The 20,764-nt window shown below is 36.3% G+C and overlaps 4 non-coding genes across 4 annotated transcripts; all 4 read left to right on the top strand.

Annotated features, from left to right (window-relative positions):
- Nucleotides 1-1,029: 1,029 nt before the first annotated feature.
- Nucleotides 1,030-1,101, top strand: TRNAP-AGG (transfer RNA proline (anticodon AGG)). The gene has a single exon. It is a non-coding gene; the product is annotated as a tRNA-Pro (tRNA).
- A 2,085-nt stretch (nt 1,102-3,186) lies between these two features.
- Nucleotides 3,187-3,310, top strand: TRNAL-CAA (transfer RNA leucine (anticodon CAA)). Its single transcript has 2 exons — nt 3,187-3,224; nt 3,266-3,310. It is a non-coding gene; the product is annotated as a tRNA-Leu (tRNA).
- Nucleotides 3,311-3,568: 258 nt separating this feature from the next.
- On the top strand, nt 3,569-3,695 carry TRNAL-CAA (transfer RNA leucine (anticodon CAA)). The gene is made up of 2 exons: nt 3,569-3,606; nt 3,651-3,695. It is a non-coding gene; the product is annotated as a tRNA-Leu (tRNA).
- Nucleotides 3,696-3,979: 284 nt separating this feature from the next.
- Nucleotides 3,980-4,111, top strand: TRNAL-CAA (transfer RNA leucine (anticodon CAA)). The gene is made up of 2 exons: nt 3,980-4,017; nt 4,067-4,111. It is a non-coding gene; the product is annotated as a tRNA-Leu (tRNA).
- Nucleotides 4,112-20,764: the final 16,653 nt, after the last annotated feature.

The following is a 20,764-nucleotide window of genomic DNA, read 5'->3' as shown; positions in this document are numbered from 1 at the left end:
AAATGTATTGTTTTAGTAATAATTATTAATTAATTTTTTGCTTTTATTATTAAAATGCAAATTTTTTAAATAATTTCAATTAATTGTCTTTTGTTATAAATTAACTATTGTTTTATAATATATGATTTCATTTATATTTTTCCATCAATACTATCAAGCATCTGAATGTGGTCATAAATATTATTTATTAAATAACGAGATTCTTACCCACTGTGCAACAGATCGCGTCGTCCGTCTGCCAAATGGCAGCAGCAGGGTAATCACAGCGAATCAAGTGAGTTTATGCGGGTCACCCTCCACTTGGCATATGATTTGTTACAATACGAAGAGCAACAGCTAGCCAAAAACAACAAAAAAACGCAGAGAATAAAAAATAAATAAAAAGAGCAATGCATTATCAAGGCGGCCGCACAATAATGTTAACGAGCAGCGCTTTCAGAGATTACAATCAGTGACAAAAGGCGCAGCAGAGAATCAAAAGGATGTGTGTGCCGCTGTGCTGCTGCTCCTGGCTACGGGCTGGACTCGACCCGTTCGCCACTTTGGCAAATGGACTCTCACTGCTGGCGCATAATTTTTTGGATTCTGTGCAACACACACAGCTGCTGCCGCTGCTGCTGCCATAGCCGAAACTCAGATTTATCGCGGCCAGCATATGGGACGGATTTCCAATCAATATTTGGCGGATGTAGCAGATGTTAGGTCAGAAAATTCAGCTTGATTAGCCATGGGAACGACCAGTTGAAAGTCTCAAAATAGCTATTTAGCAGCTAATAACCACTTAAGCAATGCGACAGTGTGACAAAGTGATCTTCAAAGTTCAGCAAGGTCTCCACCGCTGATAATACCAGTCTGCGCCGAGCTCCATAAAATAGCACAATTTGTTGCTTTATTATTGTAAACGGGTTTTTCGCTGAATAAACCATTTGCATACATAATTTATTTAACAGCAACAAAATCACAACAGAAACCACTTGAGCGCCAACGAGGTAGCATTGATTTAATGACTTAGCCACTCCACTCTCAACTGGCTCGTTGGTCTAGGGGTATGATTTCCGCTTAGGGTGCGGGAGGTCCCGGGTTCAAATCCCGGACGAGCCCAAGTCAAAGAAATTTTTTTTTATTTTTTTTTTTAATAAATAATATATATAATTTGAATTCTTAAGATAAGTAAATTCCCGTTTGTGTTTGGTCTGATAAACAAATAAAAGATTAAATTTAATTATTATTAACAGCTTTTTGACACACGCAGCTACTCTACAGAAATCTGATAGCTTCTTCAACTTGAACTTTACAGTTCAAACACTTATAATTAGTTAGACTTTATATGGCCTCCTAAATGATAAGAACAATTAAAGGCATACAATTACCTGAACCCCCATTTTCCATTGTGGAAAAATGCTATTTGGGCGACAAAGGCGAGGGCTTCGATTACCAGACGAAGTTGACAGGTTGAGCGACGGCTAAAAGCCAGCAATGGACACACTCTCTCTCTCTCTCTCTCTCTGCTGGAGTATTTAAAGTGCATGCGTCTGGCCCAGCGACCGACCTGACACTCACTGGCGGCCAGGCGCTGTGCTCCGCCGGTCTGGCTTTGTGGCTATTTGAAAACCGACGCCCCACAACGCGCACTCGAGACACGGAGACAGAGACACAGACGCAGACACAGACTGATCCCCTGTCTGGGAGCATCCCAATGAATTTATATGCATTGAAAATTAACACAACAAACTTTTTGGCTTGGCTGACCAGAGCAGAGTGTGAGCAAGTGTGAGAGAGAGCGGGAGGGGAGAGAGGAGGTGCCTCGGGAGCTTATGTCTGTCTTTACTGTTTAAAATGCAGAGACCAAAATCCATTTGCCCAGCCAGTGGCTGCTGGTGCACATGTATCCCATTTGGGCTGATGTATCCGATTGCATCCATAACAGCTGGAAGCACGTAAATCCCATTGTTTCATGCGTTTTGCATGAGGAGTTTCCAAGTCTGTCCGTAAGTGTGTGTGAGCTGGGCTGTCGATTTCAATGCCAAAGCCCCAGGCGATTCGGACGGCTGCCGGAGCTGCATTTGATAGGCCGTAATGTGCGAGTATTGAATATACTCTTTTCTTTTCTCTCCACTCCACTCCTCTTTTTTTTTATAGCTGACAAATGCAGCCAGAGAAGGGGCGCTCTTCCCGCAGCCAGCAGCCTGTGGTTAACTCTTCGCTCAGCTTGGGCTGAAGCACGCGTCTCTGTCGCCTGCGGACTCTGCAATTGACTTGAACCCGTGGCGCATCAATTGTTGGCTGCGGTTTGTGTGATTTTTATGATGAGGCCCGAGGGCATCAGCATCAGCATCAGCAACAGCAGCAGCAAATGCGAGAGCTCAATTTGATTGCCCTGCCGGAAGCGGCGCTCAGGTTACATTTTAGCAACGTTTAAGCCAAGCATAAAATGGCCACTGAAATAGGAGAAGTAGCATGTGCAGCTACAGTGGTAATTGGCAGCGAACAAATAGGCAACGGCAGACATATCATGAAATAAAAGATAATTCTAAAAACCGTGAATTTAAAAAGAAAAAGAATAGATTGATAATAATATTAATAAATTTAATTAAATTATTAATAAATTTACATTTAAAAAATTATAACTATAAAAATAAATAAATAAAAGATTTATAATAACAATATCACTAAAAATCATTTATATTAATTTTTAAATTTAATTTTACACACACATGTATTTATTTATTTATTTTTCATTTCTATATTATATTTCTCTTCTGTACTTCAAATTAGAGAAAAGAACTTATGAATTTTCATATCTATACTTAATAATTTTCTTCTTTTATATCTCATTGCAATGCATTTTATTTTATATTTAATTGCATACGCATTATGTGTCCCTCTCTACTTTGCTCATACTTGTATGAGCTACTGTACATGTGAATTAAATATGTTATCTTAAAAGAGGTGTTGCTAGGCCGCAAGCTTTTAACTCATGCGCACACATAAACACACGTTCCCTCACGCGGTGTCTCTCCCCTTCACACAATCAAACATAGCCTCGCACAGTTGTTGAATAAACTTTTCTATGTTGCGTGCTCAATTGTGTGTTATCTAATATTACTTGCTCTATAAATAGCTTGCGTTTGCTGTTTTGTAGAGGCAAAAGCAACAACTCAGCTGCTAGCTCGTCGCTCGCAACATGTCAGGATGGCCGAGCGGTCTAAGGCGCCAGACTCAAGAGCTAAACTCTTGCCTTCGTTACGAAGGTTGTGTATGAGCGTTCTGGTCCTCTCTGAGGGCGTGGGTTCGAATCCCACTTCTGACAAGAACTTTTTTATTTTTTTTTTTTTTTTTTTATTGTTATTATTATTATTTTTTTTTTAATAAAATGCTGATTAACATTTTTGAGTTTCTATAAACGACAAGAATTACTTTATACGCCAGAGCACGAATTTAAATTTAAGAGCTAACTCATTTATGAAAATGTTTCATAATAAATATTTCAACAATTAATGTTTAGATTTTAAAGGATGATCCTTACTACTGATTTCATATTTATACATTTGCCAACCCTCGCCAACGTGTCAGGATGGCCGAGCGGTCTAAGGCGCCAGACTCAAGAGCTGTAAACTCTTGCCTTTGATATAAAGGTGAAAATGTGAGCGTTCTGGTCCTCTCCGAGGGCGTGGGTTCGAATCCCACTTCTGACAAATTTCTTTTTACAAACTTAAATATTCTCTATATTATTTTTAATTTATTTAGAAAGTAATTTGTCAATAATTATTATTTTGTTTGCAACAGAAAGTTGATTAAAATGCAATACAAATAATATTATAAATATACTGCTTAGCAAAAATGTTCTTTGTGAACACATATTTAAAAGAATGCGGTTGCTTTTATTATATATTTATTTATTTATGTAGAGATATAAATAATAGATAACAAAGTTTATGCCACTGTTGTGACGTTAATTTTTAGCCAGCTAGTCATATATGTCAGGATGGCCGAGCGGTCTAAGGCGCCAGACTCAAGAGCTTTACGTCTCTTACCTTTCATAGAAAGGTGTGTGTATAGATGAGTTTTCTGGTCCTCTCTGAGGGCGTGGGTTCGAATCACACTTCTGACAAAGTCTTTTTTACGTTTTCAAGTACTATTATTATATATTTTAAGGATGTTTAATCCCTCTTTATGTCGCCTAAGCCGTAGCAAATTAGTTTTTCCCCAACTGAAGCATATTAAATATTTATAACATCTCATTGCAGTACTTCTACTCATACCTTATTTCTATATATATGTAGCAGTTGTTTTCCCTATGTCGAACTACCCAGACTTTAATCCCACTTCGCATAAACAAATTACCCGCTGTGCCTCCTTAAAACCCAGCACGCCTGCAACTAATTAGTTTGGTTTTATATTCATTTTTTCTCTCATTACTTTTTTGTCATGTTGCAAGACTAGCTCAACAACACGAGTGTGTGAGTGTGTGTGTGCCTCTGCTGCTTCCTTACCTTAGTCAATAGGGGAATTTTTCATTCTGTCGACTGCACTTGAGTGCACTTGTTAAGGTTCTGGGCTGCCACCTACGCTCGGTAAGCCACCGACAATAACAGCAACAACAACAACAGGAAGAACTACAACAAAGGTCGAAGACGCACGTGGCACAATGGGCACGCAATCAAACACCCTCCCGCTCCCCATTCCCCCTTGGCTTGTCTGTGCAATGGCCAACTCGAAACTCAATTTAAATCCAGTGCATATGCAAAGTGTCACGTAATTTCAATTACACAGAATGGAAAACGCAGCAGAGAAAACTGCACAAGAGGCGAGAGTAAAAAAAGAAAAAAAAAAACGAACTCTCGCCCAGTTTACAAACTAAGCCAAGAGCGACGGCGACGGCGACGCCGACGACGGCGATGCTGGTGCGTGGCATGCCCCAAAAGTGGGCGCCCCAGCGCGTGTTGCATGTCAATCATGACTGCACCGGCTGCCCTTCAGACGCCTCCGCATTGTGGCAGGAAAAGTGTGTGAGAGAAGTCTATTGACTTTGGACAACAATAGAGACGCGGCTTACTGACCCATAATGCGTTTGCCAACAAGTCGTTTCGCTCTTTCTCCACTCTCTCTCTCACTCTTTCTTCTCCCTCCCCACGACCTGTAATCCACAGCCCACGTACAGACCAGGCCAGCGTCAATATTGCATTGGACGCATTAGCTGGCTGCTTATAGAGAGTGTATATCAGAGTCGATTAGCAATGGAAATCATTGAGTAGGTTATCTCTATTCTGATTTTTTTGATAGAATTTTATATAGTATATTTCAGTTATATTAAATTATATGAAAGAGGATTTTACAGGTAAATGGGCTATGGAATTTATTTAAAAATCATTTGAACTGGGTTTCATCTTATTAACTTAAACTATTATTATTATTAGGCTAATTTTTATGAAGAAATATTATTATTTATTAAATTATTTTGTATTGCGAGTGTTTATAAATAACGTATGAATTTAATATTTTTATAAATATATACACATCTAGCATTCAAAAATAAAATAATTATAATAATATTAAAATATATATAATATGTATTTATACTTTATAAATTAATAATATTTTGAAATACAATTTGTTTTTTAATTTAATATTTTTTTGTTATATCTATAAAATATTTAGAACATATAAATATGAATGGGTATTTAATTAATTAATTTTATATGATTAACTTTATTATTTATTTTATTATTTCATTTTTATTTATTTAATTTTATATTATTAAATATTATTAAATCTTTGTATGTTAGACATTTTTAATTAGTTTTTTCTGATTTAATTCAATTTATTTATTTCAATTGTTGCTGAAATATAAGCTTTAATAAATGCCTTTCTGAAGCTCTTATTGGAATGTAAGAAACATTTGAAACGTATTCCCCACAATTCAGAAATAGAAATCAATTTTATACTCAAACCATTATAATACGTTTCTGTTAAATATAAGTTTAAATTATGTTATCTATGCCTTCTGCTAAGACTAAAAACTGTCATTTCACTTTTCAGTTTTCCATTTCTAGATACTATTATTATCACATTGCAGTAGGAAATGCATTTCTTGTAGTGCATTGCATATTCAGGTAGTGGAATATATATATAAATTTTGTTCAGCCATTAAATTGTTTCCATCTTTTGTCAGGCATTTCCGCTCTTTTATTGAGCCATCCCTAAGGTAGTTGTTGCAAGTGCACTTGTCCGGTTCGTTAAAAGTTACGGAAATAATGCTGATTCACATCGGGCCACGGCGTGGTTCGTGCGACTGCGCAGCTGCAGCTTTGGCGTAACTAATTTGTTGGCGTTGCAAATCCGTTTTAAATGCTGCTTGTTGTTGCTGCACACAGAAAATTGATTTTCCCTTCTTGTTGTAGCTGTTGTTATTGCTCTTGTTGTTGTTGCTGTTAACTCGCTTGACATATGGACTTTCTGTTGGCGGACAATAACAACAGGTAGCTCTGGCCTCGAATGGCTAACCACAAGCCTTTTGTTCCGCACAAAATGTTTCAGTGGCGGGCGTCAACGTTACACGTTACACGTTACACGTTATACGTAACACGTGTGCCACATGCAACGTGCCACATCTGCCGCTGCTCCCTTGCTCTATCTAGACAGCTATATCAGTGCTGGCCCTGTTGCATTTCGGGGGTATTTAGCGGCTTTCATTGCATCATTAATTTTGATGTGCTCGCTGTCCCGAAATCAACCTGACCAAGCCACGATAAGCTAGACAGTTTGTTGAACCTGATGAGCTCGGCTCGGGGCAGTCATAAAACATGAGTGGATGCATGGCACACAGGCATGAGCTGACCAAGCTGGAGTGATGCGATTTGCGTGAATTTTAGCTCAGCTGCTGTTTGAGGTATTAATATGATTTAAATTGTGGAATACTTATTAAGATTTTGCCTTTTATGTTAATTTTTTGTATATCTGTGTAATGTGTGAGTGTATTTTTTATACTACTCAAACTGTGGCATGACTGTATATTAATAACTTGTTATATTATAATATATTTAATTCCAACTTTACATATATTTAAAAAAAAAAAAAAATTAATATTATAATATATAATTTAAATTTAAGAAAATAAAATTATAAAATATATTATTATGAACAAAATATATATAATCATTATACGTGAATACGTGAAAGTATTCGAAAAGTATTCTTAAATCGTATATAAATTCAATAAAATTATAATTAACAAAAAAAAAAAAAAACAAAAAAAAAACTTTAATATTAAAATATTTAATTTAAATTTAAGATAATAAAATTATTAAATATATTATTATTAAAACATTTTATATTTAATCATTTTATTTATTTTTTATTTTTTATAATAATTGAATATGTGTAAGTATTCTAATTCAAATACATTTTTAATAAAAATTGTATTTTAATTTTCCTAGATGTGTCGAAATAATTGCAGGTAAATTGTGTAGTAAAGTAATATGTAAGAAAATTTATAATAAATTTTAATATTTAAAAATTTTATTTTCTTAAAATTACTGAAAATGTGCAAGTCTTCTAAAAGTAATTACCATATTGAGAAATATTTCTATACAATTATATCTGTATATTGAAAAGTATTTCTATATATAGTATATATAGATATATTGTTTACTGTTGGTAATCTACAGCTCTCTCAGCAAACAGTATACAAGAAAATTTGGATGCAACATTTGAGTTGCTTTTCACTGAATAAGTAACATTTGAATAAAATCTTAAAAATAGATTCCTATACTTATATGTTTTCCTTACTCTTACTCATACCTAATGGCATTGTTATATCTGCAATATAAATCAATAAACAACTCAATATCTCTCTGCGCGTGCAGCTTTCGTTGCATTTTCAATTGCTGCTGCTCTTATTTGGTCAGCCTACATACGGAAGGTATAAATGGACCCATTCTTATTCCACCTACTTCTCAGCTGACCTTTGTTCGACAGTGTGGAGCAAAATGTGCGGCACTTTTTCAATAGCCAAAAGAAATAGAATGTGCATAGAAAAATATTTGTGAAAAATTTTATGCCACTCGGTGCATGCCACACGCTCTCAAATAGACTGCGAATATATATATATGCTATATATGTGAATAAGTGTGTGTGTGAGTGTGTGTGCATGGCAAAAGAAATACTGGAAAAAATCTTAGGCCGGCTGACACTGACAAGTCGTGTGAAGCACACCTGCAAGAGTCAAGCGCCGACCGCAAAAGCAGAAACCAAACTGGAACGTGGCTTTTTGGGCGGGGGCCTGGGCCGTGGGGGGAGGGGGGGAGGTGAGCATGTTGCAAAATGTAGTCGTCGTTCAAGCCCGTCAGCTGCGTCGTTCTGGCCTTAAAATGAGTGCAACATTGGCTCTCTGGCTGTCCGTTCGTCCGTTCGTCCGTTCGTCCGTCTGTGTGTCTGCCACAGGCTGGCGCTGTGCCAAACTAGCAAACTTGAAGTAGCAACAACAACAACAGCAACAACAACAGCAACAAAAATGAATAGAAAAACAAATGCCAGCAGCTTGTTGCAAGCCTCAAGCCTAAGGCCTTTCGCTACTTGAGCACACGCACACACACACACACACACACACAGAGGGAGGCACGCATGGGCGTGAGTCTAGGTAGCGGGTGTTGCAAGGCATTGTCCTTTGGCACACCGCAGGCGCTGCGCGTGCACAACAACCACGAGCCGTGTGGCAGCATCACACGGCTAGCCGTAACAATGTTGCACACTCAAGACGCGACCGGCATTCAAGCTAAGGCGATAATGTGACAAGGATAACGAGACAGAGACAGAGACAGAGAGAGGGAGTGTGGGAGCGTGAGAAAGAGAGAGAGAGACAGAGAGACAGCTTGTTATTATCACTGGCTACGCGGCTGCTCTGCGTAATGCGCTCATTACGTGACGGCAGCGCAAGGCAAGTGGCAAGTGGCAAGTGGCAAGTGGTGCTAAGTGGCAAGTGGCTTAGTCTCTGCCGTTTGCCGTCTGCCGTTTGTCGTCTGGACTCTGTCGCTATTTTTAACCATTTTTTTCGGCTTCGATTGGAGATCCAAAAACTGAACACGACATTTTCATTCCAATGTGCATGCCTCACCTATCGATTTCCCAGCGCAGTTGCAGTTGCAGTTGCAGTTGCCACAGCTAATTAGACAATTGTCTGCGGCCGATAAGGCAAATGGATCTACGCATTGGATTTTCTTGTTTTTGCGCGGAATGTGAATTTATTGTAAATTGATGAAATTGTTTTGCATGGCTGGAGGCCATTTGAGGTGAGCAAAGGAGATTGGTCAGCCGAGGAATGCCGCAGGAATACCCTATAGCTATGGGGTATAGGGAATTCTAGTGGACATAGAGAATGCCAATTGGAATGCACTTAGCTTAAGTAGTTGTAACTGAAGAAGGTCTAAGCAACTATGTTTAAGGCAAAAATAATGCTATATTTATATGGCCTCTCTACGTGATTCTCACGCATAAATATTTAAAAAAGGCCAAAGGCATTTAAGTTGACTAAACTCATTTAAAATATGGTTTAAATTTTAGTTTTAGTATGTTCGATAAACAACAACAATTTGCTTTGCGTCGTTTCTCTTTATCCCTTTTACTTATTCAATCCCTCTCTCACTCTGCTTTCTTCTTCTTTTCTAATCAAGTTTACTGTCTGCTAACATCTCTTCTAATCTCTCACTATATCTCATTCTCTTGCAATCCCACGCACTCTCTGTCTCTCCCTCTCCCTCTCTCACCGTTTCCTCGCTCTTTGTATTGCTCTAAATCTCTTTCGCTAGTCTCTCTGCTTCGTTTTTCCTCTTCTCTTCCCTCTCTCTCTCACTTTCTTTCTCTACAGCTGTTTTTATCGTTCCCCTCAACTCGCCTCGCTTACTCACTGTCTCTTTCTCTCGCTCTCTCACTCTCTTGTCTGTCTCGCCCTTTGACTCGCCTCGCTAACTTTCTGCTTAGCGCTCTCTTGATCTCACTCCTCCTCTCCCTCTCTCTTTCTCTTCCTCTCTCTTCCTCTCTCTCTCTCTCTCTCTCTCTCTCTCTCTCTCTCACTCTGTCGCTATTCACACATGTTGATCAGTTCCGTTTGTTTGTCCTATGTCAGCCCATTACAAGTGCATTGACCATTATCCATTCACCTTAACTGTCTTTTCACACATCAAAGCTGAAGGTCTATGCCCCCATGGTCTTGGCCAAATTACCATACGGCCAGACTGTGGCAAGCAGAAGCCAATTAACTAAACTGCGCCTAATTAAAACTTAATCGAGCTTGAAAGGCAACTGCAACGGCGACGGCAGAGTTAAGCAAGTCGCAGTCGCAGTTGCAGTTGCATTTGCAGTTGAGGCAGCAGCTGCACTAATTAGCTTAGCTCTCACAAACAGATTCGAAGACAACCAGATTGAAGTGCGGACTGACGACTGCGGACTGTCACAAGCCATAAATTTTCATAATTTGACAAAAATTGCACATAATTTCAAATAGTCGTCGGTAGGCTTACGGCGATAAAAATCGCCTCGTTGCACAATCCTCGAGTGGGGCAAGGAGCTTCCTGACGGCCTGGATGGATGAGACTGATTGTGAGAGTTGCGGTCTATTAATTTGAAATGTCTTGAGATAAATTACTAAATGACTACCGCTTACGTGTGATCCATCCATCAATGCCATCATTAAGCCAAACATTTGACAGAAAACGAAACGAAACGAAACGAAGCGACGTCGAGTCGATGTCGAGGCAGACGATGATGGAGCTGCGGGACGACGGGATTGGGTTTTGGGGCAGCTAGCTGGGAATCAAAGTGTACCCAGCCCAAGCAGAGCTTGCTCAGAGAAAGAGAGAGAGAGCGACAGAGAGGGAAGAGAAGAGAATAAGAGTGAGAGAGGCAGAGTGAGTGAGCGAGACCCCACAGTGTGTGTGTGCGCGACGTCGTCTTCGTCTTCGTCTTGTTCGCGGATTCCTAGCGATTCGTAGGGTGCTGTCGATAGCTCTGTAGCGCTATGCCCCTGCCCCACTCCCTCGCAGCGCACCGTCCCTGTGCACAAAGAGCCGCCGCAGCCGACTGATGGCTCGTTGCAAAAGTATTTGTATGCCTTGTCCCTTGACGGCGCTGACTGCACTCAGGCGTGTCCAGGTATTTCAACTTGATTATGTTGATAAGTGCCCGCCACATATTTCTCGATTGCACTTGTAATAATTTGTTTGCCACTCATGTTTTGGCCTTTTTGCTGCTGCCGCCGGAGCAGCTCCTGGTCGGGCTGTAATCAATGCCGTTGTGAAGTGAGGCAAGTTGAGCTGCGGACACACATTCCACAACAAGCGCGAGCTGTGGGAGCTGAGAGCTGAGCGCTGAGACCCAAGTTCCAGGAACTCGAACCAGCTCCACTCAACGCTTCCGATTGCGTGCGGTCTTATCTTTGATTTTATTTATATATATAAATACATATACATACACATATATATAAGTAAACATCTTTTCTTCTTTTTTTGGTATTTTAATGAGTTTGGCTTGAAATTTAGCGATAAGAAATTCTGTTTCATTTTTGCTGGCTGGCAAAAGTTTTTTTTAATTTTTTATTTTTGGCTGTTTAGCTTTGATCTTAGCTGAAGATTTCTTAGAGATTTCTAGCTAATTTTTCTAGTCAACTCAATTAAGCTCAAGTAAATATCTTTAAAAAAAATAAATAAATACAAAACATCTTAAATAACCTATACTCTTATATTATTTTAAGCTTACTATGCACAATATACTTTTAAAAATATTATAAAATCCTAAATATATTCTAATCACATTTTTTGTTTGGCTTTGTGACGTTGGCTGCATTCAAGTTGAAAATTTTGCATTTCCTGTGGCGCCCACCAGCCGTTGCACTTACCTGTAAGCCTTAACTCAACTGACCACAGGGCGAGTGCCCGGCTAAAGTTGCAGCATCCTGCAGGCTGCAGGCTGCCTCCGTTCGGCTGCTGCCTAAGTAAATTTTATGTTTTATTATATTTGGGTCAAAAGTTTTTAATAGTTTTTGCTGCTTTACAACAACAAAATTTGCCAGAGTTGAGCTAGAAGAGAGAGAGAGAGAGAGAGAGAGAGAGAGAGAGAAAGCGAGAGCGAGAAGCGAGATGGATAGGTAGATATATGTATACCTATGCATGAAAGTGAAATGAGTATATTAGTTTTGTGCAATTACCTCTTGGCTTGAGTGGTATAGACTTGAAATCAGGAACATATATTCGTATACATTGTCGTTTAACGCCCAATAGAGGCGTGGCAAATCGGAAGGTGAGTCATCTAATATATATATCAGCGAATGTATATTCGGGTGGATAAAACAAGTTCAAGAAGATATACTAGATTCATATATATATTTATCTGCAGCTCAATCTTCTCTTCAGCGAGTATTCTACAGTTAGTAAAACCCGCCTACAATATTCTTGGTTATTTCGTTATAGATTTACTTATAGAGAATTTAAGCGTTTGCTATTCGAGACTCCTGCACTTGATTAAATGCTCTGTAAATTTCATTTATTCCATACTCTGTTAGCAAATCAATTACAAGAGCCTGGCCCACTTTCGGTTGCATTTGAACGTATTCGATTGCAGCTTGCAACGTTGCAACGTTGCTGCACGAAATGTCAACGGACTGGCCCGAAATATATACATACACATGCCTGTGCAGAGGCCTTCTTTTTGGCCAGGTCTGCAGGTGCCTTTACTTCACTTCACTTCAATTCACTTTACTTCACTTTACTCTGCTCTGCGGCTAACCTAGAGAAAAGGCTAAAAATCCGTCTTTTTTTTTTGAAGTTTTGATTCGGGTTTTTTCGTGTTGTTTTGTGCCCGCATTTAGTGAAAGGCACAAAAAGCACGTTGACGTCGTTGCTATCGTCGCTGCTGCGAGATTAGCTACACTTGTGCTCCATTTAAATGGCCTGGCAGCTAAATTATGCCAAGTTCTCTGCAAATATACCCTGTAATCAAATTGGAAGGGAGTAGAGGTGGTTTAGAGAAATTTATGCTGATGAGGGCAGATTGTTGTATGAGAGCTCTTAACGTCTTTTCATTTGAGACTTACTTAGGTCTCTATTCCTTGACATTTTCAGAGATGCTTAGCCTGGGTACAGCTGGAAATCCAATTTTAATTACTATTAAATAATTTAGGTCTACTTCATATTTATATTTATAGTCTGTAATTTAGTTAACTAGTTATAAATTATAAAAAAAAAAATAAAAAAATTATAAAAAAAAAAATATTTTGTAGCTTATCTAGGGTATCTGCTAGTTGAGCAATTTCAATGCTCATAACATATACCCAATATATATTTTATTAAAATCAATCAAATTAAGCATTTCCTATCATTCAATTTATAGGGTATCTTGTGAGCTGTCACACTTTTTTCTAAGACCATTCTAACAGTATTTTTTGGTTTCTGGTGCATGCAGCCGTTGCTGCAGTTAACTGAAAAGTTTTTCTGCAACGGCTCTAAAGAAAAATAGAAAGTGAAAGACGCCGACAAACCAAATCGCAAAAAAAAATTATAAAAAGAAAAGCAAAGAAAATGGCAATCAAAGTGTTTTTCCAGTTAATGTCGACAACGCCCTTTCCCTGAGCGAATGTCGCTCGATCTAGAAACCTATCTGGGAAACTTTCGCCAGGAATTTTTGCGCCAGGCGGGTCAATTGAATTACTATTTGAACAGAGCAGAGAGTAGAGCGAGAGTTCTCAGAACTAAAGCTGTTTACATTGCTGAAAGTCTAAAATACTTAAATATTGAAACTCTAAAAGAAATATTTCAATACTTTTCATAAAATAATAAAAGGTACAAAAATGATATAAGAAAAGAAAATAATCAAAAAAAAAAAAAAAATTAAAAAAAAAATAAATAAATAAGTAAAATAAAAAAATATATAAATACAAATAAATAAAAAAAAATTAAATTAAAGTAAATAAAAATGTCGCTTAAAATAATTAAAAATTTTAGAGACAAAAACTTACAGAATATTGTTCTGTTAGAAGGACTATGGAATAAATCCTTTTATTGAAACTCTACAAAAAATATATAGATAATTTAAATAAATTTATGAAAGATACAAAAATGATATATCAAAGAAAATAATCAAAAAATAAAATAAAATAAAAAAATTAATAAATAAATAAGTAAAAAAAATAAATAAAAAATTTAGAGACAAGAACTTACAGAATATTGTTCTTTTAGAAGGACTATGGAATAAATCCTATTTACTCTGCTAAAAGTTTCAATTAATTAAGTATGAGTTTTATAAGAAAAAAGAAAAAAGTATCCTTTAATTTTAGTGTTATTTCTAACACTATTTTTTATTAAATACATTTCATGTATTGAAGCTTTATAAAATATATCTTAAAAGTTATTTTATTCTTTCAAAAATATTTACAAAAGACCAATTATGCCATATGCAAATTTTAGTATTATTTCCAGCACTAATTTTGAATCAAAAATATTTTGCACAACCTAAGAAAAAATTGACTTAGGCTAAAACTTGGTGTAATTCCTAACCTAATGCGTTGCATTAGAAAATATTTTGCTTGCCATTTCTGGCATTGTTCAACACTTAACGGTTAACACTAGCTACAAGCCGGCTACAAACTAACTGCAAACTAAGCAGCCAGAGCAGAATGTCTGCAACGAGTATAACCTAAAAAACTGGAGCAAAAATAAAAGTTATGATACAGAAATTAAAGTTTTCGAAGCTGTAAAGTTCAGTATAAGCGTGTGTGTGTGCGTGAGTGTGTGTGTGTGTGGCTATGCATATATGGCTAAAAGTTGCAGTGCAAAGGAAAGAGTTGGCAGCTGAATACCATAAAAAATAGCTAATGACAAAAGTGTAAGAAGTCGACGTTGTCGTAACTGATCCATATGGAAAAATATGGAAAGTTAAGAGCAAAGTTTTGGAGTCAGGCAGCAGGAGCAGAAAGAGCAGCAGCAGCAGCAGCAGGAGGAGCAGCAGTTGATGATGTTCTGGAAAGTAAGACAAGTGGGTCAATTACAATGTACGAAATGAGGTGCAACTGAAGTTGTGCAGTGTTGTTAAACGTCACACAAACACATGATTTACAGCACTGTGTGGGCCAAGGCTTTTTAAGATATTCCAATAATGGATTGTAAGTGTATTGGTTCGACATGTATATTGTGTGTGGCAGGACAGGCATTTAGTGCAGTTGCCCAGTGTTGGTAAATGCCACAAAGCAACCGCATGGCTTACATAAAACAATTGCACCTGCATTTAACTTCAACTCAATGCCAAAATTAATATGCTACCATAAACTAGCCCCAACAACCGAGTTCACTCTATATACATACATATACATATATATGTATATAGATATACATACATGCATGTGTACATACTATATAGAGCAGAGCACTGCACACAACATACCTCTGTCCATTCTGGCCATGTTCATAGCCAGGTGGCGGCGGAGCAGCCAGAGCAACCACAACTATGCACATGGCCAGGAATATTCCCTAGGTGAAAGTATGTGAAAGCATGCCATAAATCGTTTGCCTGCTGCTCCGATGCTGTGGGTGGCTCTATACAACACAGATAAACCTCGCTCGTACTCTCTGTCTGTGTGCGTGTGTGTGTGTGTGTGTGGTGTTGGTGTTGGCTAAAGCTACAGGCGATTAGAATTGATGTGGGTTACTAAGCAAACATGAAAGGCTATTACGTTAAGCGTTACGTTATGTTACGTTGCGTTGCGGCATTTTATGAGCTGCCCTGAAACTCAGCATTGAAAGCGAAATAGTTTCGACTCTCGTTTAACGTCCGTGCGATCCACCGAGTTTGGCCATAAATTTCACAGATTGAATTATTGGCAGTTCTCGCTGTCTTCTCTTTCAATTATTATTCACTCGTAGTTTATGCGCTGAGCTTTTGCTAATTGGCTTAGAAGTTGTTGGCTCCAATTGGAATGACGCTTATTGGAGTATGTGTAGAGCAGATAAGAGATCTTTGATGAGCAGTTGGTATTAGGATTCTAGGTGATTTATGTAGATGGTAGATGGATAAGTTTAATATATTTAAGTCTGAATGATTTTAGGTTGCAAAGATTAAAATTATTTTTTATTTATTTTTACTTATTTTACTATTTATTATATTACAATAAAATGAGAATAGTAACTGAAAAATAGATGACAAGTGGAATGAGCTAAATCAATTCTCCCATTAGTTCAGATCAAGAACAACTATGTATATGGGCTTGCCTATACCATAAACACATTTATCCTAAATTCCCCTTCTCAATATATTCATTGCATACCTATCTAAAAATCCAATTCCAATATCTCACTCGACTCCATTTCTCAAGCCTTGCAGGCACGTCTTAATCAATTCAATTCTTTCAAGTCAACTTCAAATGCAAACCGATCAGAAGTGTCATGACCCATTAAAGAGACTGCATAATTGAGCAGTGTTGTGCAACGCCTTGGAACACCTGTTGGCAACGAACAAAATACCTTAAAAATAGTACACAAAAAATAAACATAAATATATATACACATATATGGATATACATATGTATATACACCCATAAAAACACGCCAATTTGTCGTACATGTCGGTCTACAAGAATTTGGTAAACTGTCAAACGGCAAGCAACAAAAAATAAACCTCAAACATATTTTCATATTTCTATGCACATATAAAAAAAACTGCTACAACAACTACGACTTCACTTCACTTACAAGTGTTATACACTGTTGTTGTTGTTGCTGCGTTTTTTTTCCTCTCTTCTTTGACGCTTTTTGTCCCCTTCGCGCCTATGACAGTTCTTTGACATCCAACTGTGATTTTTGGACAGCAGCAGCAACAACAACAGCAACAGGAAAGCTCACGCTGTTGCTGTTGTTATAGCTTTGGCATATGTAAGTGTGTATGTTAATTTGATTTCGGTGTCAAATGCTTTGTTATTGCGTTTGTATTTTTCGCCTCTCCCTCTCCCGCTCACTCGCACTCACACTCAACTTTTATGGGCTGCACTTTGCTTTGCGCTTTTATAGCGAGCGCAGTTAGTACGTCGAGTGCGGACGCTCTCTCTCTCTCTCCCTCCTTCCTGACACTCACTGTTCTTGTTTGTCTGTCTCTGTCGCTCTTTCGGCTCTGTGCCTATGTCAATCTGTCTGATTTGCTTTTGATTGTGCGCACTTATGTCTTTATTGACAACGGCGTATGGCTATGTTACATAAATAATTTATTTCATACCAGCATTGAGCAATTTGTAATTGAACACACACGCATACACACATACATACATATATGAGCTTTTGAATAATTTTGATTTGGCATCGAGTGCAATTGAAGAAATTGGCATAAACAAAAGCAAATCACAAAAATGTTCATCGACTGTTTGTTGTCTGTAATTGATGCACTTGTCACACATGAATATTTCAAATTGAACAACAACAGCAACAACAAAAACATGAAGCGGAGGCACAACAAACTCGCAAATTGCATTTTAATTTGGCAAACAACAAAAGTGACCCAGAGACAAAGCATTTTCAATTAAGAACAGGTACACACACACACACATACACAGCTGCAAGGTGAGTGCTTAATGCATATTGATTATTATGCAAATATCACAGCCAAAAGTGTTAAGTCATAAAAAATTATCGTACATATGTATATGTATGTATTTATGTATGTTAAATCCTTCAGCATTTAAATGAAATCAAGTATTTAATACTTAAATATTTATTTAGTTTTTAATCCGTATTTTTGGTACACAATAATTGATTGATTTATTGATTATATTATTTATTTATTTAGTATGTATGTCGCTACTTATTTTTTTTTTTTAAAATTAATTTTGATTATATATACTATATAATTTTGAATTCATTTTTTATTTATTTTGAATTTTTTTTTATAGTTTTATTTATTTATTTTTTATTTTATTTTATTTATTTATTTATTTTTTTTTATCGATTTTTATATAAACATTTTATATAATATAATTTCTTTATTTGATGGAGTGTATAAATATTTATAATTAATTATAAATAACTTATCTTTTTTAATATGTATTTATATTATATTAATATACATATATTTTATAATATTTTTATTTGCAAATATTGTCCCATTTATATTCACATTAAATTTTATAGAAATTAAATTTAGATATGCCTTTGCTTCAAATAGAATCTAATTTTTCGCTTCCATAATTTAGATAAACGATCTTTGACTTTGCGAATTTTCATCAGTTTTTCTTTGTTTATGCTTTTCGCCTGCTCTTTAGACACTGATTTTCGCAAACGGCGAATAATAAATTATGTTGCGAACAGCGAACAAAACAAACTCATTTATAATGCCGCAAATTATTTGTCACTATTTCTGTGCACTTGCTATGAGAGCAGGGGAATTCGATTGATGGGGTATATTGATTGTGTGGGTGTTTAGGTAACAGGCAGTGGAAAAGCTCATTCGAGTCTTACACAGATTTGTTATTCTCTTGATCGGGCGACTGAATGTGATCTAGCTAGCTATTTATACATCTTAAGTCGAATCGAGGCTACCCCAGTAGAACCTGAACTTAAGATATATTTATGTAAATTTATCGATCTTATCTTTGCCTTACTTTAATTTCCAATCAATACCATTTTCGCAGCTTTGTTCTCTAGAATTATTTTGTATACAAATATTATTCAGTTTGTAAAATAAAATCCATAAAATCCTTAAAAAACTTTCTCAACTTTCTTTTAAGTTTATTTATAATCCAAAAAGTGAATTTATGGGAATCGTGGTATAAAGTGAAGAGTAGAATTATCACACTCAAGCTTATAAAAGTTTACTACGCGGTATCTGCTAGTCGATCACAGTCGATTATATTACTTTCACTTGTTGTTTTTTCGTTTGGCACAACTTTTTTTGTTGTTTATTGGGCTGAAACGCGTGCCACACACACACACGACACACACACACACACACACACACACTCGCACACATTCGAGCTGTGGTAGCCATAATTAATTTGGCCACAAAGACATCCACAGCCAGCACAACTACCGTGTGGCCCGCCCCCAAACAATGGCAAACAAATTGATTAATGACAGCGTATTAAACAATAATCGAGATAGGCCGCCGACGCCGACGCCGACGTTGACGTCGCTCCCGCATCGCACCTTGGAGGGGCAAAAGCGAGGAGGGCAAAAAAAAAAAATTAATATGATTCGCCCACGCGCAAATTTTTTGTGTTTGCGCTTCGTGAAAAGGTTTTTATCAGCTGGCCAAAAATTTGTTGTTGTTATAGTTGTTGTTGTTGTTATTCGCTCAAAACAATTCATTTAAATAATAGCTGGGCCACTTGGCCCGCCCCGTTAAAGGGAAACGAATAATTTTTCATATGAAACGCAAATTAATAGCGTGTAATTAATATTTCGGTTTAACGGTATTATCTATATCAATACAAATATATGTATGTATGCAGAATTGTCAATCAGATGTGGGAATATAGAATTAGAGTTGGAAATGTTCGTTTAAGCTGCACTAGTTCCAGAGTGAACTGCTTATATTGTTCAGTTAAGGAACTAGTTCGGTTAGCTAAGTAATTTGTACAGGTACTGGGCAAACTTTTATGTGAGTTGATTCAAAGAGACGGCTTAATAACTTGTTTAGGATTATTTTAATAGAGAGTACAATAATTACTTATATAAGCGCAAAATAGCTTAAAATAATATATATATGTATAAAAAAAAATATAATAATAATAATAATAAATTGAACTAAAAAATAATGAAAAGTATAACATTAATTTCATAATAATTTAACAAATATTTAAAAAAAATATAAAAATTTTAATATATTTTAATATAATATACAAAGTATATACATATGTAAATATTAATTTATAAAAAGCAATTATGTATATTTACCTGTGTTTATTCGCTAAAGTAAATTTTATAACAAATTTATTAATGAAACAATATTTATCATACATATTTTTGTTTGTTTTAATATTTAATTATATAATAATTTAAGTACTTTAACGCATTGAAATATTTTTATTTCTATGGATTTTAATTAAACATTTTATTTATTTTAATTTTTTATGTACAAAAAAAAAAAAAATATTTTGTAGCATTTTATATATTAAATTTATTCATATATTAATTTAAATACTTTAATTAATGCAATAATTAGTATTATTAATTAATATTATTATTATTATTATCTCATCTGTTTAAAAAAAAACCATTCAGTTTGCTTTTATAAATTTTACAATCTAATTTCTTAACTTAAGCTGAAATGAATTTTTTGTTTTGTTTTATTTTATTTTATTTTTAAATTTTTTCTCAAATATTACAGTTAATTAAGAACTTGAGAATATTTGCAAATATTAGCAAATCCTTTATTATGCCACCGCTCACTTTAATCACACATTTTCAGCGCCTCTCAAACTGTAATTAGTGCCACTTGAGGTTTAAGAAGCACTCGAGCTGAAAGAGTTGCAATTGCAGCAAAAGCATCTTTAATTTCAGCCATATTTCAGACATAATTCATATGTATATGGGTATGTGTGTGTGTGTGTGTGTGTGTGTCAGTGTGTGTGTACTCCCTGAAGGCAAACTTTATTTATGCAGGCGCACACACACACACAATGCAACCACCCCCAAAAGGCTGCTGCAAGCAACCCCAAGGCATTTTCCCTCACACCTCTCCCACCTATACCTCTCCCTCTCCGTCTCCCACTCCCTCTGCCACTCCACACACATGCACTTCA

Source organism: Drosophila arizonae, chromosome 4, assembly GCF_054131065.1.
Source record: "Drosophila arizonae isolate 15081-1271.41 chromosome 4, UAZ_ARI_1.0, whole genome shotgun sequence".
Classification (NCBI taxonomy): Eukaryota; Metazoa; Arthropoda; class Insecta; order Diptera; family Drosophilidae; genus Drosophila; species Drosophila arizonae.
This window is presented reverse-complemented; position numbering and strand designations above follow the sequence as displayed.